Source organism: Tamandua tetradactyla, chromosome 6, assembly GCF_023851605.1.
Source record: "Tamandua tetradactyla isolate mTamTet1 chromosome 6, mTamTet1.pri, whole genome shotgun sequence".
NCBI classification, from domain to species: Eukaryota; Metazoa; Chordata; class Mammalia; order Pilosa; family Myrmecophagidae; genus Tamandua; species Tamandua tetradactyla.
The window spans coordinates 33435190-33455124 of NC_135332.1; the positions used below are offsets into that span (position 1 = coordinate 33435190).

The 19935-nt window shown below is 36.7% G+C and overlaps 1 long non-coding RNA gene across 3 annotated transcripts in view; it reads right to left on the reverse strand.

Annotated features, from left to right (window-relative positions):
- LOC143685941 (uncharacterized) overlaps positions 1–19935 on the reverse strand; it is a 46064-nt gene that overhangs the window by 13648 nt on the left and 12481 nt on the right. For 2 of the 3 annotated variants that reach the window (XR_013176804.1, XR_013176806.1), the window contains exon 3: positions 18330–18466. This is a non-coding gene — a long non-coding RNA (uncharacterized LOC143685941). Of the gene's footprint in view, positions 1–17208; positions 17632–18329; positions 18467–19935 lie in introns of those variants that run through there. The other variant, XR_013176805.1, reaches the window with a different exon arrangement.

The window sequence follows — 19935 nt, forward strand, 5'->3', positions numbered from 1 at the left end:
AACAAATGGTATATGACCATCATTATTTCTGATTCCTCCCTTTGACCCAAATGGCTAGTGTATCTCTTTATGATATCCTGCTTCCTCTAATATTATGGTCCTTCACATGGGTAAATACAGTCTGTGTTGAACACTGGACTCAGACCCAGGATGACTACAGGACTCAAATTTAGGTATTATTTGCAAATATGTGATTGAAAGTCAGGCTGTTGTAAATCTCGTTTAAAAGCTGCAGGAGGATGGAAGGTATGAAAAGAAACCAACAAAAAGTCCAACTATCTCCTCTGGAGTTTACAAATAGCACCTACACTACTTCAATAAATATCTTTATTGATTTATATGCCTGCCTTCTCTCCTGTGTTTTAAGTTTCCTGAATGAAAGATTGGGTCTGTAGCTTTAAATGTGTTGTCCACGCATGTACAACATGCATCACATTTGGGGATGGGGCATTCAGGGTTTATGAAATCAGATTAACTGGAAATATGGGGTAGTCGTGCTCCAGAAACTGCATTTTCAACAATCATCCAGTGATTTTTATACAAATATATCTGAGCAGCACCAGACTCTGACTTATTTATTTCTTTACCCAGGTTGTCTAGTATAATGCTTGCAGTAAGTTTTGAATGAATGAGTGAATGAACAAATTAATTAAACGATGAATGGATGAGAAATCTTGCATATATTCACATGCAATTCATATGTGATTGGAGGAAACTTGCCCTGAGATAACTGGTTAAAGATTCTTCTAATTACAGATTTCATGACCTGTGAAAGTCTAAAGACCTTGCCAGTATTTACGCTAATTCCTAGAGGCATCTTTTATTAATGATGCTTCCAGCTGTAGTACTGGTATTCTCTGTTTTCCTCCACATCGACTCAGGTAGAAAACTTAATCCTTCCACCAATTTCTGAGAAATCCATTCACACAAAACATTTTGTAAGGTTAAAAGATCTGATGAAGACTTTGAAGGTCACAGTAGAGGAGTCACATTATGGAATAATCTTCTCTTCTATTTTCTTTCCTCTTCTGTCAAGATTGCCTACAAATTATTTCTCCTTATTAGCCATAGCTAATTAGCTCTCGTTGGCTGCTACTTTGGTATACTCACCCAATTCAAATCACCTAAGAGCTCAGTAGAACTACAGAGGCTGTTTTGGTGGCCAGCCATCCTATGAAAGCAGTTTGAGTTTTATTTTCGGTTACAGATTTAATAAAACAAATAAACCTCTCTTTTGCACACTTCTATGCTCCCTGCAGGGTTGGCAGAGACAAGTTCTGAATCATAGGGCTGAATGCCCCGTTGTGCCCTGGTGTAGACCAGCAGGGTGGTTCAGTGGGTTGAGAGTTAAACCTCAAACACACACACACACACAGGACAGCAGATTCCAAGATGGACTTCTGTGTTGGGAGAAAAAAGGTGAAGAACAGAAAGACAGGGAAATAGTAAATCCCTACTTGTCTAAAAGAATGCTGAGCCTCCCGTTCTATTTTCAACCTCCCTTTCTTGTACAATCCTCGATTCAATCCTTGTCAGGCATTCCTTGCATTTGGCTGAACCTGGAAATCCAGATTTGCACATTAAAAGTTAATGAGTGTGGACAGTTAGTGGAAATTAGTTTCTCATAGCTATGAGTGACCCTTTGCTTAATTCACAAGGCCAGCAAGCCTTGGCACACTCCAGACACAGATGTAATTTGGAACGCATTAAAGGAAGTTAGCTTGGGCTGGATCCGTTGTCATGGTGATATCTTGGGACACTGAGATACCTGTGCTTGGGCATAATATATAGGAAAAAACACATTCAAGACTTAAAGCAAAACTTTTCCTTGTTCTATAGGATCTTTTTGCTTAAGAAACCTAGAAAGAGTAAAGATTTGGGGATTAAACATACAGCTCCTCCCTCCACTTACCAGTCTCAGGATCTTGGCAATGTAACTAATCTATCTGTGCCTCAGTTTCCTCATTTGTACAAAGGGTATAATAATAATAATAAAACCTAGATTGTAAGGTTTAAGAAGGGTTTAATGAGATAAATGCATTAAAAGCATCCAGCATTGTACTAATACATAAATGACTCTACCTTCCCTCTCCTGCTCTGTACTTGTCCTCTTTAATCCTGAGATCAGTTTCTCAGTTAGGCCCATTAGCTCCCTGTGGAAGATTTACAGTCAGGTATAGAGATATCCAAGGAGGAGAGCTGTGCTGTGTGTGTTTGTATACATTTTCCTTTGTCTCAAAACATATTTGATTATATAATGGAGTGATTAGGCTCATATATTTAGTTATCTATTGCACACATATATCAACCCTATAATAACTGTCCAAGGTAGGTGGAGCAGAGGCTTTCCCCATTTTATAAAAAAAGAAATGGGAGAAATGGAGGGTCTCAATGGTTTCAGCAAAGTTCATCCTTCGGGAAAGTGATAGGGATATCATTCCAAGGGCAGCCAGTGAGAATTGCTTCAGACTCAAGTACAAGAAGTCATTTTTGTTGTTGTTGTTTAATTTAAATTAAACCTGGTTTAGTTCTCCCTCCACCAAGGTTGGCAAGCAGTATGCTCTCAGTCATCTTTCAACATATCTTTCCTTTTCCTTGGCTTAAACAAAAATTCTTGGAAAGAGGGACATGGTCTTCTGCCATAGTAGTCACCACTATCGTTGTTCTTTACAGAGTCCTGAGTGTCTCCTTGAGGATGGGATGCTCCCTTCCCTCATGGATTCAGTCATTGAAGCCTTTTGGTCTCTCAAAGTCATTCTTTAGTGGCCACCATCACAAGCTTCCTCAATGACTATCTATCATTGTTAATCAAAACATCCCCAGACTAGCTTCAGCTTAGATAGTTGGGGACTAGAACAACTGGGGAGTGGCCAGGCCTCTTGTAGTTGCCAGGGTTCTCTAGGGAAACAGAACCAACAGGAGAAATCTGTTAATATATGATTTTAGAAAAGTTCCCATGTAGCTGTAGGGATGCACAAGTTTAAATTCCACACGGCAGGCAACGAGCTGGCAATGCTGATGAAAGTCTTCAATTAATTCCTCAGGAGGGGTTGGCCGGCTGAAGCAAAGGGAGAGATTCTCTCTTCTGACTATTCCTTTAAAGCCTCCAACTGATTAGATTAAACATCACTCATTGTAGAAGACACTCCCTTAGCCAAGGGAAGATGTAATCAGCTATAGATGCAGTCAATGTGTTGATGATTTTAAGTCCACAAAAATATCGTCACAGCAACAGATAGGCCAGTGCTTGCCTGACCAGACAACTGGGCACCATCATCTAGCAAACATGAACTTAACCATCAAACCTCTTTTCATTCTCTCCTTTTTTCCCTACTCCTCTCTATCTCTCTCCCTCTGTCTGACCTTCTATGTGGCTAGCTTGAGCTTCCTCACACCATGGCAGCTTCTGCATACTTATAAACTCTGGGCTCTAACAGTGTCCCCAGAGATATGAGGTAGAAGCTGCCCCTAAAACATAGGCCCTAAACCTGGTATAGTATCACTTCCTTTTGGTCAAAGTAGTCCCCCACCTTTCCCAGATTCAAGAGAAGAGATTCTACACCCACCTCTACTTAGGAAGAGTGTCCAAGAGTTTCTGCTCATTTTTAATTTGCCAAACTACATTTATGAGATCCTTCCACATACAGGGAATTACATTTCATTCTACATCTCACTCTGATGAGAATGAGTTACCTTTGAAGTATGTTTATACTTGCAACATAATTCTTTCATGCCAAAGCATAAGCCCTTCACTGCTAATCTAGACCCTTTGAATCATGGTGAATGAAGTTTAATCACTAGCTGGTAAACACCTGATAGTCCACATAGTCAGGTCTCATCTCCTAAATTTGAAAAATATTAGTGTCCTCCCACTTCCTGGGATTGAGGTTGGCAGAAGGAGATGCTTTAATTTAATTGTGATTCTTCTAAATCTGATACACAGATCTCCTTTCAGAAAGCTCCACCCAACTAAATTTTTATGTCCCACTAATTTTTGTTCTCAGTAAATCTTCCTGCTTTATGTAAATATCATGGGTATTGACTAATGAATGAATGACTTAGGGAATAAATAATACTGAAGAGTTGTGCATCTGTCTCTTATAATAAGGATAGCATTAATTAATAGCCTTAGGTACTCAGGCTACTGTGTATGTCTCCATGGCCAGTCTGTCCTCAGGGATCTTGCACTTTCCCAATTTCCTAATATGAATCACAATAATTCATGTGTGAGGTTCTAAATGCACAGATACCTAGGAAATGGAAGTTGACTTTGTTTTTTGGTCCCATGATAAGATTCTAGATGCCAGTTTACTGTGATAATGAAGTCACTGTTAATTCTTATGTGCTAGCCCCTCGGGCAAATCTTGGTAAAGCCCTACTTTCTGAGATAGCTCAAATCAGACATCAAATTATACTTTTCGTAAAAATCTAATGAAACGTCAAGCCAAAGGCAGGACAAATGTTGCCCTTATGAAGTGATTACTGGCTCACTTGCCAGAAGTTCATTTGTAGGTATATCATTGTGATATATGCTTATTAGGAATGCTCAAAATGCCTAGCTCATAAACTGCTTCAGTAGTTTCTCAGTCTGGAGTGGGACCCTACCATGTGCATGTTTAACAAGGTCCCTAGAGCATTCTGTTGCACATCAATGTTTGAAGCCCAGTTTATCCGATAAACACAGAAATGTGCACAAAGAAATAGGTACTAATATGCCTTTTCTAAAAGCATAGACATAAAAGGAGCTAAAAAAAGGCATAGGGAAATAGAGTGGTAAAGAGAGAGAGTTGGATGAATACAGTATAACTCCTTATGAATCTTGTCTTCTAGCTTCAATTTCGTCTTCTCTTCAGTCCATTTTCCTTATGGCCAGAATAGTTATTTTTCTAAACCACAAATATGCCAGCATTCTTCTTTGCTTAAATTTTTTTTTTTTTTTTTTACGTGGGCAGGCACCAGGAAACCAACCCAGGTCTCCGGCATGGCAGGCAAGAACCCTGCCTGCTGAGCTACCATTGCACCCTTAAAAAGTTTTATAGCTTTTTCATTATACGTGAAACAAAGTCTAAATTACTAACCAGGACTTTTAGTTGGGACCCTTCCCAACTGCTCAGCCCCATTTCTTCCCTTATGTGATAACCTCTAACCAGACTTGGCTACTTCCCATTTGCTAAATAAACATCATAGTCTTACATGTCTGTGCCTCACTTTAAGCCTTCTTCCTGAAATGCCTTTCTCTTAACAAAGATTGATATATTCATACTTTAATACTAAGCTAACTCTCAAGTTATTGACCTGTTCTGATACTATCTAATCTTTCTAGACAAAAGATTAAGAAAACCTACTTCACAGATCAATACATGCAGTTCTTTGGGGGTAAATTTTCATGCGAAATCATCATTCAAGGGGATTACTAAGAGGTAACAATGTTATTCAAAACTATATATGGGGGGTGCAAGGGTAGCACAGGGGTAGAATTCTCGCCTGCCATGCAGGAGAGCCAGGTTTGATTCCCGGACCCTGCACTTCCCAAACAAAGAAACCAACAAAAACAAACAAACAAACAAAAAATTCAACAAATGATGCTGCAATAACGGGATACTCACATGGAAAAAGAATGAAATGTGACCCCACCATACAGCATACAAAAAGCACCCCACAACTATATATGGCACATAGAAGTCATATTGGGGTTTTTCCTCATCAAGTTTGCTAATGGTTAATATGTACCATAAAATTGTACAAAACAGTTTTTCTTTCCTGCTTTTTTTTCCTTCTTCTTCTTTCTTTCTTTCTTTTTTTGTATGCTGTATGTCACATTTTATTCTTTTTTCCATGTGAGTATCCCATTATTGCAGCACTATTTGTTGAATTTTTGTTTATTTTTTGTTTGTTTGTTTGTTTTCTGGAAAGTACATAAGCCGGGAATCAAACCCAGGTTCATTCCTGCTTTTTGATGCAGACTTTTAGGGACTCTGAGTGTACATTCAGATTTTAAACAGGTTAACGCTCTATTTTTTCTGGAAAAAAACCATTTCTCTGCACACATGCAAACCACATCCATGAATTTTTAAGCTGATAGAAGAAAATCAGGACTTGGCAGTCTTCTCCAACATTTCATTATAAACATTTTTGATACAGGAGGAAAAATGGAAAGAATTATCTAGTGAACATTCTGATAGCTACTGCCTCAATGCCACAATTGACAACATTTTGTGGTGATTGCTTTATTACATATCCATATGTGTGGTAAAAAATGTGGCCTTCCCCAAAGAAAAGTTTCTGGCCTTTCCTTTGTCCCCAGCTCTGGAGGGATGACCTCTAAACCATTTGGAATTTTCTGAGTGATAGGAGTGTCTTTATTATGCATAGTGGATTAGGCTACATCTGGTAGTTTATACTAACAAGATGGCTCAGTGATGGGTAAGACACAACCAATGGTCTTAGGGTGGGCACTGGTCATGTCAGAGAGACTAACCATATAATTTAGGGTGGAAGCTCTGAATCAGGAGATATCGACCTACCTGGAGACTGAGTTCAGCCCGGTGGGCAATCAAATCAACCATTTATGTCTATGTATGAAGCCTTAATAAAAACTGTGGACATGGGAGCTTGGCGGAGTTCCCCTGTTTGGAAAAACTTCATACCTAAATGACACACAATGTGCAGGGAAGGTAATGCTGCCCTAGGACCTGGAAGCTGTGCATTTAGAATCCTCCTACACTCTGCTCTATGCATCTCTTTGGCTGTTTCTAATTTGTATCTGTTTCCTTTAATGATACTGCACAAAAGCAGTGGGCTCTCTTCCAGATGTGCATAACAGCTAATCCATGACCCCTGGAGTTGTGATACCGCGAGCAGGGCTCTTCCGGATAGCACGGCCTGCCTGACAGCACTGCCAAGGAGAAACATGTCTCTCCACGTTAAGATGATTTTTGTGCAATGCACTTTGCAAAGAACTGGAGGAATCTTCCCCAAACTAGTTTAAAGTGGGAATGTGAGTTAGGGTTTTCATAGGTAAAGGAAAATGGATAGGGATAAAAAAACTAAATAATGTCCATGTGATTCATTCCTGTCAGGTCAGCAATGACGTATCTTTGTGAGTAGGGCATGAACAATTTCTCAATCCTGTGTTGTCTTAAGGACATCTTATTGCTCCAACATCAGTGATTAGATTTAGATATCAATGTGCAAGCTCTTACATGCAAGGTTTTGTGACTCTTTTCTTAGCTGGTCCTCAGGAATGTCAAACTTTTGTCTTGTGAGAAGGAAGTCACTGATTCATTGGGCTATAATTATTCTTAATGCTATTCTGTCATCTTACTTCTGTAAGCAGAACTGAGAAGTTCTGGTTAATATCCTAGGAACTAAGTACAAAGAATAGATTGTTAAACTCAGCGAGGGCAAGAAATTTTTCCAGCTATCAGTTTCAAAGAGAGAAAAACCTTATTGCTAGGCATGAAGCTGGATATCAGATGGCCTTTTAGCCTAAAAACCTGTCTCCTTAAACTGTAGTAGTTGTGATAGTTTTATAGTATCAAAAGATGGGCAGATTTTAGGATAATGAGCACAATGGCTGGTGATGACGATATTAGAAATGATATAATAATTGCGCTCACGCAGATTGATTACATGCTTAGTAAAGCTTACACTTCTGCATATGTCAGGTGGGCCCATTTTGGTTAGATCCAGCTTCGTTTATCAAGATAGCTTTGGCATTGGGGTGGGTTAGTTCTGGGAAGACTCAAGACTCTTTATTAATAAACATAAGGGGCTATCTTTAGTGATCATAAGAACTTAAAGTTGAAAAACCAGATAAAAGGGGTACTAGTGAGGGTCATTCACAAGCTTTTCATAATCAAAAGAACACAAGATAAAGGCTCTATAGTTATACAATCATTATCAAAGATGAAGGCAACTAGAGTACGGTTGAGCAATTTCAGGTATTTTTCTGGCTATTCTAGTACACTAGAAAGTAAAAAGAAATATCTAAATAATGATTCAATAATCATAATCATTTGTTAATTCCTAACTTCTTGATTACAGGAATAACCCATAACCATGAGTATAATAGCTTTCAGTGAATTCTACAAGTCTTTCTAGCAAATTCCTAGTAGCTAGTTTTGGGAACCCCCTGTACTTAAGTCAGTATCAGAAGTGAGGGTGACCTTCCATGGCCTCTTCACCCTAATTCTGTAGGTGGATCTTAGCTTTCTACAGCTGGGGTCAGAAGTTCTGAATAGGCTTCAAGGCCTAGTGGTTTTGCTAAATCTATCTCCCTTTTGTCTTTTCATCTACCCACCCATTACTCCTTTTCACTTTCAAGGTGTTTCAAGGAAAGTTGAGAACATCAGTATACTTCAGATCCTTTCACTTGGTAATACAGAATGTTAAGACTTCTGTCTGAAAGCTGGCAATTCAAGTATATGCATTTATCATCTACCAATAACACATAATATCTATACCATAATCTTAAACTGCATGTGGTTTGTCTCCTGTCAAAGCATGGTTAAGTGTGTAAGATTTGAGCAAGCTCACCTATTTCTCTGGTTTCTCACAAAATCCATCTCTCAGATCACATCACCAGAAACCAAAGCATTGTTAGCACTGTTTACTTAGGTACTGCAGGTATTTCTTGATAAAAATAACCTGATACTATGCCACTAGTATTAACATGAGATCAATATAAGAAAACTGCTGGATGACCTTTGCTTCTTCAGTTCCTGTAGACCTCTGGTTAAACTCAGTTCCCTTAGTATGACTCATTATCTTTAATCTAAGGGTCCAAGGATATTGTCTAGTTGAGACTCAACACTCTCGTTGAGTAAGTAATGACTGTTTAGAGATATGCTCTTTGAAGGTGCATCATTGGAGGGCCTGAGAATAATGACATAGCTATAGTGACATAGGAGTAGGGGAAGAGAAGATAGGGATAGGGCTTGTAAATTGATAAATCGAATGCTAGAATATTATTTACTGTGATATTAACAATCAGAAGTACTAAAAATGGGAATAGCTAAAAATAGGGAACACCTGGAAACTGTACTGGACAGAGGAATTTTGTGGTAGGAAATTTAATTTTCGTCATAAGCCCTTGTTTAATAATAATAAGTATAATCATGAACATAATGATTATGTAGTGCTTATTGTGTTTTATGCATTCTTCTAAGCAAGCTCTTAAGATTTGCTTTATATAAAAATTTTAATTAAACCGATGCAAATGTACTAAGAAATGATGATCATGCATCTATGTGATGATGTTAAGAATTACTGATTGCATATGTAGAATGGTATGATTTCTAAATGTTGGGTTAATTTCTTTTTTTCCGTTAATTAAAAAAAAAAAAGAAAAAGAAAAAAAAGAGAAGGGGTAATTGGAGCTGAAGGGATACAGACTGTACAACGGGACTGGATATAAAAACTCAGAAATGGACAGCACAATACTACCCAATTGTAATGCAATTATGTTAAAACACTGAATGAAGCTGCATGTGAGGTATAGGTTTTTTGTTTGTTTTTTTTTTCTTTCTATTATTGTTTTAATTCTTATTCTGTTGTCTTTTTATTTCTTTTTCTAAATCGATGCAAATGTACTAAGAAATGATGAATATGCAACTATGTGATGTTATTAAGAATTACTGATTGTACATGTAGAATGGAATGATTTCTAATTGTTTTGTTAATTCTTTTTTTAATTAATAAAAAAAATTTTATTAAATGTTACATTACATTTAATTTAATTTTCATTTAATTTTTCTAAAAGTTCTATACGGCAGGTACTGCTGTTATCATCATTGTATAGATATGGAAACTGAGTCTCAATGCAATTAATTAATGGGTCCTCTTTTGGTTTGTTAAAGCTGCCATAATTCAATATGCCAGAAATGGAATGGATGGCTTTTAAGAAGGGAATTTATTAAGTTGCAAGTTTACAGTTCTAAGGCTATAAAAATACCCAAACTAAGGCCTCCAGGAAAAGATAGCGCAACTCAAGAAAGGCTGATGGGTCTGAAACACCTCTGTTAGTTTGGAAGGCACATGGCTGGCACCTGCTGGGGTATTAGGCTTCTGGTTTCAAATAGCTTCCCTTGGACGGTGGTGGGGAGGGGGTCTGCCTTTCCAAACCTCTGGTCTCATGTGCATCTGCTCTCTCTGTCAGCACGCCAAGCATCTAAGCTTCCTTCAAAATGTTTCTCCTTTTAAAGGACTCCAGTAAATTAATCAAGACCCATCTAATCAAAACGTTCACACCCACAATTTGGTGGGTCATTCTCCATGGAATCAATCCAATCAAAGGTTTCCACTCTAAACAATAGGTCTGGCCTCACAAGATTGGATCAGGATTAAATTATGGCTTTTCTGGAGTACGTAATAGTTTCAAACTGGCACAGGCCCCATAATTTGAACTGAAAAAGTTTATTTTGAAGTCCAGGCTCTTCCCTGTAACATCTTAATAATGCTTTGTTAAAGAAAAATTATCCATGAGATAAATTGTTTTGAATCTTCAGTACCAGGAAAAATTTCTCTCTTCCAAAGAGCTGGTAAACTTTCTTTTATAAGATTACAAAATCTCGATAAGCTCTTATGTAAAGCTTTCTGGCATTGCCATGACTTCTCTAACAGTGTTCCCTGAAGATTCAAAATAGCCATCCATTCTTTCACTAATAAGAATTCATGTGGCACTAAAAATGCAATGAGAAAATCTTTATTCAGGGTCCATTAAAGTTGATATCTCATTTGCTTTGCACCAATCAGGGGTTTGCAAATCTGTTGGATTCTAGGTGGGAAGCCTGATATCATCAAGGCAGTGCCTGTCTCTCCAGAGGCATGACGAGATCACGGAATTTATATTTTCTCTGAAGATTAATGCTTCCTAAGTATTATAAGAACATCCACATCTCATTCTGACCCCATCAATTTTGAACATTCAATCTCTTTGAAAGAATTTTATTCTTCAACATTCTAATGCATTGCTGTGCCTCAAAGGAATATTAAGATGTGGCTTTGGTCACACAGCACTAGATCTCAGAGCAGAGCAGTCAGAAAAAAACAGGGTCAAGCTCCAGAATGAGATCCACCTGCAATTAAGGCTGATCTAACTGATCATCTCTGGTGTCAAGTAACTCTCATAGCAAAAGTAGTTATCACATTGGGTTAGAATTTTAAAAAGTCATCTTACGTTTATACATCCTGCTGTAAACTATGGTGTATTTTTCCTTCCAAGGATTGATGGATTTTTCAATTTTTGGAAACAAAGTAAGCTATGAAAATGCTTGTATTCAAGCTAAAAAACCTGTCAAAGAACATTTAGATGTACCTGAATCTACATCAGAACAGCCAAGGAAAAGTTCCCTGTTATTTCTGTAGTACCAGCTCCCAGTGGAGTTGAAATGTAGGATGTGAACAACTGTGTTCTATTTCATAGGGTTTCCTACCTTAGCTAGGAATACCATGCTGCTGTTCTGAGCACATTAAAAGGAGAGAGTCTCAGAACTGGAAATTAAAAAAAAAAAGATGTTATTATTAAAGCAAATGGTCACTTTAGAAAAGTATGATTGGTTAATAAAATTAACTAATTAAGCATAACTTGGTAGATAAAATGATATGACTGGAATGATCACTATTAAATTGTACAGGGTTGTTTGGCTATTTACTAGGAGGTGAGAATAGAAAAAGGGGACTATATTTCTGAATTTCCACCAACAATGTTGAGCTTTTCTTGAGCCCTGAGGTCCTGAAAAACATCAATGGTTAAAGAAACTCCCCCCCAAATTTTGTGCTCTGGAAACTGCTTGCTGCAAGGAGCCACCATTCTCCGTATGGCTTAGGTAAGATTCGTGGATGTCCTTTTTGTTTACTTATGGCAAGATCAGACAAGACCTTTCAAATTCCCATTTTTTTTGCCTCATAAATGAACTTTCCCCCCCCACTGATAAATTAAGAAAAAGCACGCTTTTACTCAAAAGCTTTGGTTAAGTTTTTCTCCTTCCTCAGACCGCTGTACTTTGAATCACCCCAGCCTAAGTTAGCATACAACCCCTCTTTAAGGGCTTCACCTGAGAATTGGCTGATCTCAACGTAAAATGTTCTCTGATGTACTGTCTGATCAGGCCCCTCCATCAGTTCATCCAGCCCACACTTCCCCATATCCAGAGCCTCATTTGCTCCTCCCTATTAACAAAATAAAACAAAACCAAACCCACTTTTCTAAACTTTGAGATGTTTAAGAGTCCTTGTTCAAAGCATTCTCCCAAATGCAATAGTTCCTTTCCTTCCTCTTTCCAAAATCCTTTCCAATAAAGTCTATTCCTACTTAAGTGTGGATTAGTTTTTATTTGATCCTACCCTACATAAACTCCTGTTTTGGGATTTAATTCTACTTATATGAACAACACTTCTGTAAAGTATTTTTATTTTTCCCATTTTACAGAGCAAAAAAACAAGAATCAGGGACGTGAAATAACTTGGTATATTCAGACAGGATTGGTAGAACAAATGTTCCAGCTAAAATCTCACTGCAGAGCCAGACATCTTTTTCTTACATTGAGGGCTATCAGTAGGATTAATTCGGCCCTAAATTTAGGAAGGTATAAATAGTGCATAAATTGTTTGACCCAAACTACTAAGTACAAAAAAAGTAAAAGTAAAACATCCAGTGAAACTGATTTGGGCATGGCATACTAGTCCATGGAGAGATTATGCTAGCTTGGTGGTTTAGTTTACCTAGTTCTACTTAGTTTACTAGTTTACCAGGCTTACTTGGCTTGGTAGTTTGGTTACATTGAAGAAAAGGGCTATGGTGTCCCTTTATTTTTTTTGTAAATGAGATACAAAGAAGCGTCAGGTTCTTTGGGTATCTATAGAGTAAGGTATTTGGATATAATTTGAAGGTCAACTGAAATTCAGTGCCTGAAAATAAATTAATAAATGAATTTAAGGATATGAAGTGTTAAAATAGAGGAGAGACAAGATTTGAGTTATAATAATAACAATAAAAAAACACTTGTTTTGGCTACTGCATAGAGGAGGGGCTGAGTAGGACAGAAGACAAACAGAATAATTAGTGAGATGGTTATTGCCATAGAGCAGATGCCATGTGATAGTCAGATTATGGTGGAGGAAGTAGAAATGGAGAGAAATTCATGGCATACATTTTAGACATATAGAACCAATAGAAGTTATTGATGGATTACATCAATGGGGTTGCATCACGGGTACCAGAAGGAAGGAATCAGGGATGACTTCTGTGTTTTCGGCATGAGCACCTAGGTGAATGAAGGCACTACTCAATGAGATGGAAAATTCTGAGATTAGAACAAGTTTGGAGATGTAAATCAGAAGTTCCATTTTGGATACAATAAATAAATCTATTGATTCTCAATGACATATGAAAAAGAATTTGAGCTATTTTAATCTATTTTTCATGTCACACATATGTATAAATATGCATAAAGTAGAGCCACAAACTTCATGAATTAGCTTTCTGCTTACATTTCTATGAACGACTCTTGTGTTTTAAGTTAAATCTAATACCCCAATTAAGTTTGTATACATCAGGAAAAGATCAATCCTTGGAAAACATTATTTTTCAGTTTATTAAATATAAATGCATTGATTTATCCATTGAAGAGCAAAGGAAACTAATTCATGAACTTCTGAATGCAAGGGATATAAATTGTATTTATTATTTTTCCCATACTTTTATAAAACATTGTTCCATTAAAAGTATTTGTAGAATGAATGACCATTCGCATCTCTTATCCTGTCAATTAGACTGCAAACTTTAAAAAAATATTTTTTATTGTGAAATATAACATACATACAAAAAGCAATAAATTTCCGTATATTTTAACAAGTAGTTATGGAACAGATTTTAAAGTTTGGTATGGGTTACAGTTCCATGATTTTTCATTTTTTCTTCTAGCTGCTTCAAGACACTGGAGACCAACAGAAATACTAGTATATTGATTCAGCAGTCATACTCATTTGTTAAACTCTTTCCTCTCTGCTATACTTTTCCTTCTCTTTAAATAACATATACACTTCAAAGTATTTTACAACAACTGGCTTTAGAACAGATTTCAGAGTTTGGTTACAATTCCACAACTTCAGGTTTTTATTTCTAGCTGCTCTGAGGTACTGGAGGCTAAAAGAAATAACGGTATTATGATTCAGCACTCATATTCATTTGTTAAACCTGACCTTCTCTGTGTAACTCCAGCATCTCCTTTGATCTTTCTCCCACTCTTTAAGGGTATTCAGGCTATACCCATTCTAACTTTTTCGTTGGAAGGGGTTGTTGACAATATGGGATAGGGGGATGGAACTAGTTGATATTCTGAAGGGTTGACCCCTCTGCTTTTCAGGACTTATCTGATCCAAGGATCCATCATGGAGGTTGTAGGTTTTGGAAAGTTACCCTAGTGCATGGACCCTTTGTAGAATCTTATATGATGCCTTAGGTGTTTTTTGGGATAGGCAGGAACGGTTTTGGTTGGATTGGCAAGTTATGATAGGTAGCAATGCCTAACTGAAGCATGCATAAAAGTGACCTCCAGTGTAGTCTCTTGACTCTATTTGAACGCTCTCAGTCACTGATACCTTATTTGTTATGCTTCCTTTCCCCCTTTTTGTTAGATGGCATTATTGACCCCATGGTGCCAGGATCAGGGAGACTTTCAGCCGTGATATCATGTCCCATGTGCGGAGGGGGGGTGAGGGCAGTGGTTTAACATTCAGAGTTGGGCTTAGAGAGAGAGAAGCCACATCTGAGCAACAAAAGAGGTCCTCTGGAGGTGACACCTAGGTATATATATAGGTGGGCTAAGCTTCTCTACTACACACATAAGCTTCACAAGAGCAAACCTCAAGATCACGGGCTTGCCCTATTGATTTGGGTGTCCCTAATGCTTGGCACGGTATCCAGGGTTTCCCCAGTGGTAAAGTTTAATAGTTCCATAATTTTCTCCCATCCCCAAAGGGACTTTGCTAATACTTTTTGATTATCTGAGATATATCCAGGCATTACATTAAGCTACACAGGATTAAAAACCCTCATTCTTATTCTGGGCTTCCTGTGTTTGGATTGTTTAAATAATCTATCCAGACAGGTTGAGTTAGATTATATGCTACAAAAAAATTTAGGTTCTGGACATAATGAAACTTTCTTCCTTTGGTCTCAAAGAGTAGGTGAAGTTCTAAAATACAGGGAGTGTCTTTCTTACCCCTATATTCTGAATTATCTTAATCCCACCCCAATCGGCTTTATTCTTATCTCTAAATACCAGATTATATATATATAAAATAGCCCCTCAAAATCCAGAAATAACAATTACTACTCCAGAATAAATGTGACAGCTGTAAGAGCTTACAATCTAGGCCCCAGTTTTCTTGTAAATATTTTTTAAATGGGAATGTACAATACTTACTCTTGTTTCTGGCTTATTTTGCCTCACCAAATGTCCCAGAGGTCCGTTCACATCATTGCATGCCTCACAACTTCATTCCTTTTGGTAGCAGCACTGTGTTCTATGAAATGTTCACACCATCGTTTGCCAATTACTTCTCAATCCATGCATCTTTGAGCTACCTCTATCTACTGGTAGGCTGTAAACTTTTGGCAATAGGAAAAAAAATCAAAGTCTTATGCTTCTCAGAATCCACTCAGTAACTATGAGTATGGGATAATCAAAGAAATTAAGATTTTGGATTATGGAAGATATGAGCGTAAATTCAGCACCACTGCTTTTCTTCTGTCTGATTTTGAACAAGTTTTTGCTTAGCCTTGATACACTTATATGCTTACATGTATAAAATCTAGTAAAATAATATTTATTTTCACGTGGTTGATGGGAGGATTAAATATGTTAGGCAAAAGCCTAACATGGTTCTTGGCATATATTGAAAAGTTCAGTAAATATTAGTTTCCCTTCCCTAAGCATAGTTCTATTAACAGTCTCAATAAATAATTGCCAAATGAATGAATGACATTATCTTTAGAATATCACTTACCATTAATTCCTAATGGATTTTTCAATTTTTTTTTGTCAAAAGGACACTGTCAACCCTTTGCTATTTGGTGTTAATAGTCATATAGTCCCATAGATCACAAAACCATATTTAATGTTTGTTGCTATTATCAATCAGTACAGCTGACTACAAGCCCACAGAATATAATTGAGCGAGATTAATTTTAATATCTGAAATGTGAACATTAGCAATCGTGGGAATAGGAATAAAATTGTCCCCATCACAAGTTAAATTACTACTGCTGTTAATAAATTTTAAAATAGCTGAGTTTGAATTTCCACTTGCATCTTTCAAAATGATCTTTGTATCTTCCCATTGTTCTTTAAATAGACACTCATGCAGCATTTCATCTCAGGTTGTACTCAAAGCTAGAAAGTAGCTGAAAAAATTGTTTTTCTTTGAACTATTTATACTAATAATTATTAAATTTTAAATGAGAAATCAGAGGAACTAAAAATACTGCATCCCTCAAATATTGTCTTTGACATTGTATTTGTATGATTATTCTCCCATTGAATTGTCAATTTACAGGTAAACTTGTTATCAAATATTATATCATAATTCTTACACACTAATTAAACTTTGGGTTCTGAGTTTTTTTTCTAAGTTTTTTCTGATTTTTTCCTAAGGTCTTTCTAGCTTCCATAGGGATGGTTTTCCTCTAACTTCTAACCAGTCAAAAGCATTCAACTCATCTACTAATAACATTTGCATATGTAGAGCCCTTTAGGCTCTTATTCATTCTGCCATTGGTTAAGGAAACTAGGCTTGTATTTTAATACATTTCCCCTCTCATAGAAAATCAGAATATATTCAAGTTACATACAAAGGGGAAAAGACTTGGTGACCCAGGGTCTAGACTCTTTGGTCCATGAGAAATTCTAGATTCCAAGTGTTTAAAAAGCACATCAGCATCCCTCTGGTGGTTTAGGAAGTGTCTAACTTCAGTATAAAGTAGCTAGTTCTATAGGAAAAGGTAAATATATAAAGGGTGTATTGCTAGCAATAGGGGAGAGAAGAATGTCATTAATATACTGATTGATTTAATTTAAAAAATACAGGGAAAACCCTCAGGAAGGATAGTTCTAATAGATAAAATAATTTTTATGGCTAACATATTATTTTGGAAGCTGCCGGAAAGAAATATACCAGAACTGGAAGGGTTTTTGACAGGAGGAATTCAATACATTACAAGTTTACAGTCCTAAGGAAGTGATAGTGTCCAAATTGAGGCACCCATAAGAGGTTACCTTCACTCAAGAAAGGTTGATGTGCCTGGAACACCTCTGTCAGCTGGGAAGTCATGTGGCTGGCATCTGCTCCTGGGTTCCATTACTTCAGCCTCTGTTCCTGTGGGCATTCCTCATTTTGCTTCTCTGGGGCTGGCTTTCATCTCTTGGCTTCCCTTGGCTCTCTCCAGGTTCTGGCTTGCTCAACATCTCACGGTGATGTCTGCTGGGCTCCAAGCATTTGTATCAGCTCTCTCTCTCAGCTCTGTTTCTGTAGGCTTTCTCTCTGTTGGCTCTGAGATTTCTTTTGTTTCTGGCTCTCTCCAAAATGTCTCCTCTTTTAAAAGACTCCAGTAAATTAATCAAGAACCACCTGGAATGGGTGGAGTCATATCTCCATCTAATCACAGTCCACCCAAACTGGGCATGTGGTGATAATCTAATCGACTTTCACTACAGTGTAGTTTTCTACACTGTAGAAACAATGTAGAAACACCGTAGTTTTCAACTGCAGTGTAGAATCAGAATTAAAAGAAATGGCTGCTCCCACAAGATTGGATCAGGGTTAAATATGGCTTTTCTGGGGTACATAATGCTTTCAAACTAACCAATTTGAAATAAAGGAATTAAAATAGGATTGGGTACCAGGGTGTATGTGCACTAATAGAGAGTGGAGGCCATATAAGGCTTACCTGTTCAAGGAGGGGTGGCAAATTATAAGGAGAGTAGTAAAGATACTTTCTACTCCTTAAAACCTGGCCCTATATTAGGTAAAACGAATATTTGCTTTAATTCGTTTTATAATGACATGGGAAATTATAACCAAAGAGTGGACCCTGGTTCTATACTGAAACTTGGAAAAATACATTCAAGCCACCAAAAAATGAACATATCAAATATGTTTCAGCATATTTATAGAACAAAGGGCAAAAGCTATACGATTATTATAGTAGGTACTAAAAAATGGGGAAAAAGACCTCCATTTATGATATAAGCAAGATAGTAATAGAAATAAACTCTCTAAATTCAAATGGAAAGAAAAATTCTGTGTATCGTCCACACCATGCTCACCTGAGGATCACCAGTGTTAGTGTGAGGTGCTAGTTCAGAGCACGGGCACTAGGCTGGACAGCCGAGGGTTGAATTTAGCTCTGCCACTGATTAGCTGGGTGACAAGTTTCTCCTCCTCGTTGCCTCAGTTTCCTCTCCTGGGAGTTAATAATAATATTAACTGTCTCAGAAGGTTGTTATAGGGATAAAAGGAGTAATCCATGTAAAGCATATAGAACAGTGCCTGACATATAGTAGCTGTCATATACTTGCCAACCATTATTATTCTAGAATATTACATGGCTATTTACCAGAGGCAATACTAATTGACATAAACTAGAAATACTAGTTATTACAAAACCTAATTAAAGAAAATAAAAGTTATGAATTAGTGAGGAACTAAATTATCATTATATCAGATCATAACATTGTTGATTTGTGGAGTTATAAAAGAATCAACTGAAAAACTTTAACAAAAATTAAAAGAACAAACAACAGATGCAACAAATAGAAAACAACAAGATGGTAGATTTAAACACAACATATCAATGTAAATGGCATTAACCTTCTGATTTAAAGTCAGAGATTATGAGATTGGATAAAAAGCAAACACAAACAACATACTATGTATAAGAAATCCACCTTGAATTTAAAAAAATGCAAAGAGGTTAAAAGTAATTAGGTGGAAAAAAAGAGAAACGTACCATGAAACACTCCCCAACAAAAGCTAGAGTGGCTATCTTAATATCAGACAAATTAGATTTCTATCTGAAATCTTGTCCTGAATGTTGGTCCATAATAATAGGGTCATTTAATAGTGATAAAGTGACCAATCTAGTAATAGAAGATAGCTATTATAAACATGTGTGCATCTAATAAAAGAATTTTAAAGTGCACGGACCAAAAATTAGTAACAGTGAAAAGAAAAATAAAAAAATTCAAAACCATTTTTGGAGACTTCATCATCTCTTTCTACTTGATAGATGAAGTAAACTAAATATCAGTAAGAATATGAAAACTTTGAACAACAGCACTAACCAATTTGATCTAATTGCCATTTATAGAGCATGCCATCTGGCCACAGAAAGAACTATATTCCTTCCAGGTACAAACAAGATACTGACCACGATAGACCATATTTCATGTTATAAAACAAATCTCAGTAATTTTAAACAACAGAAATAAAACAAATATGTTCTGTTAAAACAACTAAAAGAGAAATCACTAACAAATATAATTGAAAAATCCCAAATATTTAGTAATTTAGACAACTTACTTATAGATAACTCACAGGACAAAACAGAACACACATGAGAATTTTTTCAAACAATTCATCTGATTGAAAATGGAAACATACTATATAAAAAAAATTTGTGATGCAGCTAAAACAGTAATTTGAGGGAACTGATAGCATGAAAAACACAGCTGACAAGAGGAATGGTCTCAAAATGATGATATGGATTTCCATTTAAGAAACTTGAAAAAGAAGAATGAATTAAGTCAAAATCAGCAGAAGGAAAGAAATAACAGTAATAACAAATTAGTGAAATAGAAAGTAGATGAATAATGCAGAAAGTCAGTGAAACCAAATATTGGTTTTTGAAAAAAAGAAAAAAAAAACAAGTTC